The following is an 11,523-nucleotide window of genomic DNA, read 5'->3' on the forward strand; positions in this document are numbered from 1 at the left end:
TAGAGGAGCAACAATGAAAGAAAAAGGAAAGACTACTATAATTATCTATAAGATAAAAAAAGAAGAGGAAGAGTCCACAATGGAAGTAGAAATGGAAAGAGGAATAGTGTTTATCACTCTCAATAAGAAAGGACCAAATTTCCAATTCTCAATGATTCAAACACTTGCAAGCCAATTAGGCTAAATCCTTCAAGATTTTGATAGATTGTGGAAGTAATCATTACTTTATTTTCCTATCTTAATTCTTATAAAGTCATCCCCTCACCTAGGATGAGAATCTTATAAGTGAATTGGAGCTGTGAGGTTGCATGCACACGCGCGCGCACGCACAGAGAGAGAGAGAGAGAGAGAGAGAGAGAGAGAGAGAAGAAGAAAAGCGATGTCCAAGGTGAAGTAAGACCAAAAAAGCATGCATCAAGGAGAGCCCTTTCTCTTATATTTCTTTCCCTCCACTCTTTTTTCATCATGCCCCCACACAAGCGAATCAATGTGATGGAACCTTTGATTATGATGGGACCATCCCAGATTGTCAATAGCACAACCATGCATCTCACTTTGAATAATGAAGACTAGGTGCTCTTCATATTTTTTCTTAACCCATTATCTATCATAATAATTTAATTAAGGAAAATGAAGTAATAAACAAGGTAGCTAGAAGAATTCTATCAAAGAAAGCAAAGAGTGTGTTATTTAGATTCTTAAAGTATTTTGTAGAAAAAGTTTCTAGGCATAATCTTAATTAGGTTGAAACAAAGAATTTTCTTTCATTAAGTAATAAGTACAAATATTAAAAAATTTGGTTTAAAAGAAAAATATGCAACAATAAGGTATACCATTGAAATAATGGTGAAATCATTATATGGATAAATCATAATAATTATGAAGGGGATTATGGGTAAAATAAATAGTTACTCAATAGATTAGAAAAAAATCAAAATGGATAATTATTAAAATATAAAAATTCTTTATAGAGAGAATTCCCAAGGAAAATTATTTGAGTTGAAACAAGGCACAAGATTAATTGGAAAATTATGGTTTAAAGAAAAGCTAGGAAATGGGATATTCATTTTAATATATAGTTTTTAGTCACTCTTTATTCATCATGTGTTTTGAAAGAAATGATAAGAGGACATCACCAACTCATTGATGATGAATTGGAAAAGTGATCATACAAATGAATAAAAAGACTTGACATTTGTAAAACAATTCTAGATATATCAATACTTAGGTGGAAAGCTTGCCAACTCTATCTTAAATAAACTTGCATGAAACATTCAAAGTATTATTTTGAATTGTTACTTTAAAAAATCATATTTCTAAAAATTATTGATAAACTCATGGTCAAAGCATGGGTTAACTAGCATAAAATTGATTGGCTTTGTGAAGATATCATACTTTTGAAATGATGCCATGAGGTATATTCCACGGTGGATTTCGTGATTATATTTATTTGTCTAGGCTTGTACACAAGGTGGATTCCTTGAGCGAGAAGTTGATGGGAACGCCTATCCTTTTCGAGTGTTAGATTAATTTAATGTGTACGTGGGTGATTTCACAAAATACATATCAAATTAATAGACGTTTATGAGTTTAGAGTGTGCACTCGAATTAAATTAAGGTTAGGATAGAGTTCCAACCTATTTAATTATTTTATAGTTGAAGACTGCTAGGTATTCACTTTTGTCGGGTTTTATCTAATTATTTTCTAACAATTGTGAATGCTTCAATTGATATGTAGAGCAGGTGGCGATGGCATTGGGTAGCATCGGGGCGATAGCGTGAATCCAAATGCCTAGAAGAATTACCATTTTTGATGGGCGCACGCCTTATCACTAAAGGCGTGGCACCAATATTTATTTAAGTGTGCTTATTTATTAAAGCACTTGATAAAATATTTATTATTTTGTATATCTATAGGCACTCGGTTAAATATTTTATTATTTGATATGTGTATTTGGGCACAGCTCGACTTTTGGACGCCCAAACGCCTTACTTTATATTTGGGCAAAAGCAAACACAAAAAGCAAAAGCATGCTATTTGTAAAGTAGGCTATTCTTGAGCTAAAAGATAAATAATCTATAAATACATGCCTTGTGAAGTGCTCACACAAGGGATGGGGGGAGATTGCACCCAATTTGTCTTTTTGGTCTCATGTCGTGCAAATTTCCTTTTGCTTTTATGAAGATTTTGTCAAGTTCTTTGTTCTTGGGGACCTTCTAGCATTTGCTACGCATGCATAAATACAACATCCAATTTGTGCACCAGTGGTATCATAGCGAAGCTGAGATCAAGAGCTTCCAATCACTTACCATCTCACGCGAAGGCGAAGCTCCTGGAACGAATGTGCTCTGTAGGTTGTTTAGCAAGGAACTAACAATACAGGCATGTTCCTGGCGGTGAAGAACCAACTCTGTACCCTTTGATCGCGAAGGACCTCTCCCAGGAGGCGGAGGACCACTCATGAAGTTCCTTTACAAGTCGTTTTTTATTACAAGGAAGTAGGCAATAAGTTTATGAAGTTTGAAGTTTATAAGCTTAAAAGAGGCATAAGCCTCAACAATTCAACGATTTGTGGCAGAAGGATGTACTCATGGGCGGCAATTCCAATGAAGCTATATTGACGTCCTGTGCGTTGCCAACGATTTGCTTAAGCTTTTGTTTTAAAAAGCTTTAAGCTATTTACTAAGCTTACTCTCAAGCTTAAAGTTTCAATTAACAATCTCTTCCATAACGGGCATTCACACTATGGTATTCCCAAACTAGTTTCAAAGTTTCAGCAAGCCCATGTTCCCACTTGCAACTTGGCTGAGTTGATTTACAACAAGAAGGCTGTCACGTGCAATCTATACGAAATACTATTTTGCTTGAAGAAGACCGTTATCAATTTCCATACCCGAGAAAAGTAAGATTGTAAAAAACAAAAGCCATTAAAAAAAAAAGCAAGCCTTGTAAACCCAAATTTGAGCTATGCTCATCCTTCTAACAAGATTTTGAGTATGTGAGATTGTTTGAGATTATTGCAGGACATCGGATCATAATATGGATGATTCTATGGGCGAAGGCGATTTGCCAGAGCCGACTATAGAGTAGAAAGATCTAATCATGATGCAACTTCAAGAAGAGTGAAGAGCACGTCAAAATTTGCAAGCAAACTAGCTACACTTCAATAATCCACTGTCGATCAAGACAGAGCGCAACTTGAAGATGTTATTCAATGTACTATTGATGCGACACTCGATGCACATACTCTTAGAAAAGAGGCCAAGATCAGTAAGAGAAATTTCAAATTTCGTACTTTTAATGGGCAACGTGATGGAAAATTTGTTATTGCTTTCATTAGTCAATTTGATGACTATTTTCATGAAGAGAAATATGTTGAAAAAGATAAACTTAAATCCGTCACTAACCATCTAGCAAACACAGTATCATTATGGTGGAATGTTGTCCACAAGAGTGTTGATTGTCCCCCCTCTACTTGGGAAGCCTTTCAAAAGAAAATTTTGCACAATTTCCTTCCACCTCAATTCCATGAGAAAGCCATTAAACAGTGGGATCTCCTGCAACAAAGAGATCATGAATCCATCCCGCAATACACTGAGTGTTTTTGGAGTGCCTTACTTCAACTTTGAATGCTTGAAGGTGTTCTTGAGGTGACACACAAGTGTAAGTATATGTTCGGTTTGCTTGGTCACTTCTATACGGAAGTGAATATGTTCAAGCCAAAGACCTTAGAGGATGCGATTTCTTTAGAGCATGATGTTGAGGATAAAATTCGTGGATGAGAAAAGTGACCGCAAATTTTTTTGATTAATGTCAACTTTGGTATAAAGAAATTCAATTCTAACTTTCGAAGATTCAATCAAAATCGCTTTGCTCCTTCTTCTTTCCGTAAACCTTGGACTCGACCTCCTACTTTACCATCAAATACAAATTCAAACCCTAAGCTTTCCCTCCAGCCAAATCCCAATATACCCAAACTTTTAGCCCTTACCAACAATGTCTCCAAAGCAAAGTCGATGGTTTGCTACAAGTATCATCAACCTGGACACTTAGCAGCGAACTATCAACCCAAGAAGCAAGCTGTTCAAATAAATCACTTGGGAGCAATTGATGGCGAGGACCATGAAGATATGCTAGACTTCATTGAAGATGATGATAGTATCGGCGATGCTTCAGATACTTTACCATATGCCAAATCCTCATTTGTTATTAACAACGAAATGTTTTGTGCATGGTTAAGAAAAGATTGTTTTACATAATGATGGAAGCACACATGATTTTATTTATGCAAAGTTGATAAAAGAATTGAATTTACCTACTATTTGGACTCATTATCGCATAAAGGCTACATTCTTAGGCACTAGATACAATGGTACACAAGAAGTTCATGATTTAGAGATTAAAATCGGTGATTATGTTGAGCGTAGAAATTTCTTGATTGTGCCTTTGAAAGCTAGTGATATTATTTTAGGAATGCCTTGGTATCACAAATATAACCCTAGCATAGATTATTCCACACATTCCATGAAAATTTATTTTAACGGAAACTAAATCACATTACATGGATTGCACATCTTTGATAAATTTCCACTACTTAGTGTCACACAAACTAAACGTGCAAAGGTAGTAAATCATATTTAGTATGGATGAAAGAAATTGAAGCTAAGAAAAATCAGATGCATCCTAGGCATGCACAATTTCTTCCACAATTTAAAGATTGTTTTGCTACTAATTTACCACCTGGTTTACCACCTACATGTTCTAAAGACCATAAAATAGACATAATCCCAAGTTCTCAACCACCATGCAAAGCATCTTATAGACACAATTAGGTTGAACAAAAAGAAATCCAAACACAAGTTGAGAAACTATTGAACCAAGGACTCATTAGGCCCTCTAGTTCTCCTTTTGGTGCACATGTTCTATTAGTTAAGAAGAAAAATAATACCTACAGGATGTGCATTGACTATCATGCCCTAAACAAAATCACTGTTAAGAATAGATATCTGATCCCTAGGGTAGACGACCTCATGGATAAACTACAAGGGGCCATTGTTTTTAGCAAGATAGATCTCAAATCTGGAAATCATCAAGTACGCTTGGATACACCTGATATTTTCAAGACTGCATTTAGAACTTAGTTTGGTCATTATGAATTTCTTGTTATGCCTTTCGGTTTTGACCAATGCACCAGCTACATTCAGTCGTATGATGAATTGTATATTTTTGAAGTATCAAAATTATGTGATTGTTTTCTTTGATGATATTTTGATTTTCAGTAAGAATGAGAATGAGCATTGTGAACATCTATCTTTAGTTTTCAAATTGTTGAAAGAGAATCAATTGTATGCTAATCCTAACAAGAGTGAAATTTTCCAAACCCAAATTGAATACTTAGGTCACATTGTTTTTTATAATGGTGTTCGTGTTGATCCTAAAAAGATAAAGACAATTTTGAATTGGCCAATCCCTAAAAATGTGCATGAGTTACATTCCTTCTTAGACCTTGCCAGCTTTTATAGAAAATTTGTGACAAATTTTTCATTGCTTGCATTGCCTTTGATGAAATTGTTAAAGAAATGCGTTGTGTATCATTGATCTGATAATCAACAAAATTCTTTTGATTTGTTGAAACATGCTTTAATACATGTACCTGTTTTGCAATTACCTAATTTTAATAGACCATTCTTTCTAGTAGTCACCGATGCTAGTGGATTAGGAATATGAGTTGTCCTCATGCAAGATTCACATCCCGCAGCCTATTCTAGTTGCAAACTTAAACCTTCTGAGTTGAAGTATTCCACCTATGATAAAGAATTATTACTTGTAGTACAAGCTTTACGTCAATGGAAATACTATCTGATGGGATTCTAATTTATGATTAAAACTGACTAGCAAAGTATCAAACATCTCCTTAGCCAGCCACAAATTTTTTACTATTATATTAAATGGGTTGCTTTCATTTAGAGTTTTCATCCACTTATCCAATATCAGTCAGGAAGAGAAAATGTTGTTGCTGATGCATTGAGTAGAAGACCAAGTATCCATACCTGAATTCCAATTGATTCTTTGTCATATTCTGATGGATTTATGTTTTATGAGAAAAGATTGTATGTCGCTGTTCAATTTAGATCATTTGTGTTGCACGAAATTCATTGTCCTCCATATTAAGGTCATAGAGGTATTATTTCCACTTTAAGAACATTGGTTGAAGATTTTTATTGGCTGCAAATGGAATCTGATGCTTTGTTTCTGAGTGTTTAATTTGTCAAAGAGTCAAGTGACACCATGGTAAACAATATGGTTTGTTAATGCCTTTTCAATTCTTGACCCTTCATGGAAACATATTTCAATGGATTTTATAACTGGTTTTCCTAATACACAAGCTAATCATGATATGATTTGGACTATAGTAGATCGATTTAGTAAACAAGCATATTTTCTACCATGTAAGAAAACATTACTGCATCTTAAGCTGCACAATTGTTTTTAAAGACTGTTTTCACTAATCATGGTTTGCCAAAAGTTATTATTTCTGATCATGATTCTAGATTTTGTAATAATTTTTGGACTACTTTGTTTGCTAATTTGGGTATTGAGATTGATTTCTCATCTGCATTCCATCTTGAAACCAATGGCCAAATAGAAGCTACTAATAATACAATTCTAGATCTTTTGCGTACATACACAATTTCAAAACCACAAACATGGGATACACATTTTCATCTACTGCGATTTCCATACAATAATACACCACACAGCTATGCATAAAGCACCTTTTGAAATCATTTATGGACATACATTGCCTGCACATGTTACATCATTGTTGAACAAAGTTAAAGTTGTTGATGATATTGCCAATATACATGCTACTATATTTGCTCAAGTTAAAAATATGATTGCGAAAGCCCACTAATCATACACTAAACAAGCTAATATGAAAAGACAAGCCATGAGTTTCAATGTTGGTGATTATGTTTGGTTACACATTGAAAAGAGAAGATTGCAAAGTGTTGAGAAACAACCTATTGTTAAATTAGTACTTAGGTTTTATGGACCTTTCAAAATAATTCACAAGATCAATGACAATGCATTTAAATTAGAACTACCAAAACATTGGAAGATACATAATACTTTTTATATCTATTTGTTACGCCCTTTTAGAGGCCAATTACCTGCCTACCTTGTCTATGAAAACCCTCCTTTGTTAAAAGAAGAAACTGAAACCCTTGAACCTGAAACTATTATAGACATTGACTTTATGACCACTACAACTCGCTGTAGATATTCTAGATATTTGGTGAAGTTTAAAAATCATCCTGTTGAAGAGGCCCAATGGATGCACTCCCATGACCTAAGTGCTTGCCCCTCACTGCTCGCTCCACATTGATCTAACATCAATTGAGGACATGTGCTATCCCACCCCAAGGGTATAATGCCATGAGGCATATTCCATGGTGGATCCCGTGATTATATTTATTTTTCAGGGCTCGTACACAAGGTGGATTCCTTGTGCGAGAAGTTGATGGGGACGCCTAACCTTTTTGGGTGTTAGATTAGTTTAATGTATAGGTGGGTGATTCCATAAAATACATATCAAATTAATGGATGTTTAATTACTCGAATTAAATTAAGGTTAGGAAAGAGTTCCAGCATATTTAATTATTTTGTATTTGAAGACTGCTAGGTATTCACTTTTATCAGGTTTTATCTAATTATTTTCTAATAATTGTGAATGCTTCAATTGATGTGTAAAGCAGGTGGTGATGGCGTTGGATAGCACGGGGCGATAGTGTGAATCCAAATGCTTAGAAAAATTACCATTTTTGATGAGCACGTGCTTTATCACTAAAGGCATGGTGCCAATATGTATTTAAGCACACTTATTTATTAAAGCACTTGATAAAATATTTATTATTTTGTATGCACATAGGCACTTGGTTAAATATTTCATTATTTGATATTTGTATGTAGGCATAGCTCGTTTTGGACGCCCAAACGCCTTACTTTAAATTTGGGCAAAAGCAAACGCAAAAGGCAAAATCATGCTATTTGCAAAGTGGGCTATTTTTGAGCTAAAAGATAAATAAATCTATAAATACATGCCTTGTGAAGTGCTCACACAAGGCATGGGGGAGATTGCACCCAATTTGTCTTTTTGGTCTCATGTCGTGCAAATTTCCTTTTGCTTTTATGAAGGTTTTGTAGAGTTCTTTGCTCACACAAGGCATGGGGGAGATTGCACCCAATTTGTCTTTTTGGTCTCATGTCATGCAAATTCCCTTTTGCTTTTATAAAGGTTTTGTAGAGTTATTTGTTCTTGGGGACCTTCTGACATTCACTACGCATGCATATAGCATCTGATCTGCGCACCATGAAATAAAAAATTTACCCTTTGATCTTATATTTGCATGATGGAAATCTAAATACATTTGATTATTGGTAGCATGCAAAGCGAAACATTGACAATATATAAATGTCTTGAGTAGTTGGACATCATGACTGTGTGGGGTCCTAAACTTGACAGAAAATGTGGGCCCAGAGTCTGTGGGTGCCACCATATGGAAGAGAAATTTTTTTTTAAGGAGCATGGCAAGTCAATACCAACAATAAGCAAGAAAAAGGTCTATAAATAGAAGCCTCTTCTGATGATTAATGATGCACACTCTAGTGGTCTACAACTAAGCCAAAAATATCAAAATCATTAGGGTGGTATAGATAATTTAGGCAATCATTAAAACCTACTACATCAATCCAAATGCAAAGTAAGGATAGTCTGGGGACTGGTCAATTAGGAATTTCATGTATGTTAGTGAGCATCTATGTGAATTTAAGTGCTACTTCTATTGAATTAGTTAATGTTTTATTATTTCCCTTTATAGGTAGATAGAGGGCTCCTAAAGTGCATTACCCACAACAAATTACATTTTTCTAGATAAAAGAGTTCACTCAAGTTTGTGGCCTTGTGATAGGATGGGATAGAATTGAGAGTCTTGCAAGAATGTGACATGCCTAAAGCTAACTGGTTGTTAGTCTCCAAGCATACTAGGGTTCTTAGTGTATATTGGATCAAGTGCAACAAGATTCACTAGAAATGTTTTAGGACATGATGTTGTTCTACAACATCATATACTAGAAATAGCCTACTAACATAGAGATTATATCTCCTTGGCAATAGGTTATGCTATGCCAATTCAGCCCGAGCATCATCCATTTAGGGAAAATCAATAACATTTACATGGGCTACATTTGTGGAGGACCACAACAATGATCCTAGGAAGTAATGTTACTTTGAGAGCCACCTCATGAAGTGGAAAATTAATAATGAAAATGTGAATGAAGCCATGGAAGAGCATGTGGCCACCCCTCATGCAAGGGGTCATGTGACTAGCAATGCTGTAATGGAATTAGCACATGTATATCATGTTCCAAATCAAGATGAGGTAGAAAAAAATCAAATTATTGGATAGATGATGATGACACGAGAGTAGACATGCAAAAACTATCAACATAGCCAAATGCCTAAAAATATGTTGTTACTTCTATGTATGTATATGTACATACATTTTTTCAAGATTTTGATAAGCTAGTTTCTCTTATGATCATTGAAGATATCAACATGGAGGGTGAATCATCTAAAAGAATTGGTAAATAAGTCTAAGAATTTTACTCAATTTTAGGAAGGGGATGTGGTAGATCCTCTTTAAGAGGCTAGAGTATGGATTGTATTGGTGGTAACCTATCAAATAGCTCAAATCAACAGTTTGGTGACATGTAGATTTCGAGAGGCCGTGGTAATTATAGATCCAGGGGATCTCTAGAGGAAGAGGTAAATGGTAGAATAGAGGTTTTAGCAATTCTGGATTTGTCTATCATTATTATGGAAGAACGGGTCATATTGCAACCCATTTTTGTGATAAGAAGGATAATATTTGTAGTAAGAAAAGTATGCATAATCTTCAAGACAAAATAAATAATAAAATTATCATTTTTTTCATGCAACATATTACGAATACTGTTACAGGAAAGGGGACATGTGATGATGTATGGTATGTTGATTCAAGTGTATCTAATCATATGGCTAGCCATGTTGAATGGTTTGGAGAAATGTGAATTTATAATATCCAGGTTATGTAGAGATTGGTGATTATTTATGTCACCTAATCTCACACATTGAAAATTTTTCTTTATATTTACATGATACTCAGACAAAGTGTCAATTAGATGTATTATGTGTGCCATCCATTGTAAAGAATTTAGTATATGTTGGTCAAATGGTATAGCAAGGGTTACATGTTCGATTTAGTACACATGTTTGTTTTGTTGGAGACTTTAATAATAAGTACAAATTGTTGCAAAAGGAAACATAGTTGGCTATATGCTTACCTTGGATACTAGAATTCCTTCTATAAATTCTTATATGTATACTAAAGGCAAAGGTTTGGTGTAGACATTGAAATATCACATAAATATATTAGATATGCAAATCTACAAAGGCTAAAATTAATGTAATCTAAAGGGTTGGTTACAAGCTTGAATGCATTTAGAGTTGTAGAATTACACAAAGTGTGTGAAGCATGTCAATCTAGGAAGCAATCAAGGCAATCATTTTTGCATGATAGAGATGTAAGCAAGAATATACTTGATGTTGTATATATAGATGTTTGGGGGCCTAGTACCCAAAATGTATCTCTTGGTGATGTAAGTATTTTATTGCATTCATTAATGATTGCTCTAGGAAACTTTGGGCATATTTCACAAAGAGTAAGAGTGAAGTATTTAAGCACTTCAAAAATTTCAAGGCTATTGTTGAAATAAAAACAAGCTTGAAAGTTAAGTGCTTGAAGTTAGATGGAGGGGATGATACATCTCTTGTGAGTTCACTTATTTTTTGAGGTCTCATGGGATAAAGTGATAGTTTACATGCAGGTATATCCTAAAACAAGATAGAGTTGTAGAAAGAAAAAACAAACATATTGTAAAAGTTGCATGGACATTAATGGTTGAAAAGAATATGCCCAAGAATTTTTTGTTTGAGGTTGTCCATACTACTATTTACATTATGAACAGATCTCCTATCGTTGTGGTTCATGGTATGACATTTGAAATGTGTTTTATAGACAAAAAGTTGAGGTATCATACTTGAAAGTATTTGGTTTAATACATATGTTCATGTGGTTGATGAGTTAAGGAAGAAATTAGACCCAATACTCTAAAATGTACTTTCATTGGATACTCTATTGAGCAGAAAGGGTATCATTGTTATAACCCTATTAGTGGTGAGTTTCAGATAATTAGAGATGTTATTTTAATGAGATGAGTAGTTGTTATGCATCAAGTGAAGATGCATTCGATGACGTTGATGATCATAATGGTCATATGCAAATAGAAAAACAATAATCATGGACCCTTGGTAGACTAAAGATATCATTTGCTAGTAGACCTATAGTTAGTTATTGTTCTAGGATACTAAGGAGTAGCACTATATCTTTAGGTGCATTTATTAATCTTGTAGGTAATGA

This window comes from Lygodium microphyllum, chromosome 10 (assembly GCF_053477565.2).
Source record: "Lygodium microphyllum isolate KBCC chromosome 10, Lygodium_microphyllum_v1.1.10, whole genome shotgun sequence".
Classification (NCBI taxonomy): domain Eukaryota; kingdom Viridiplantae; phylum Streptophyta; class Polypodiopsida; order Schizaeales; family Lygodiaceae; genus Lygodium; species Lygodium microphyllum.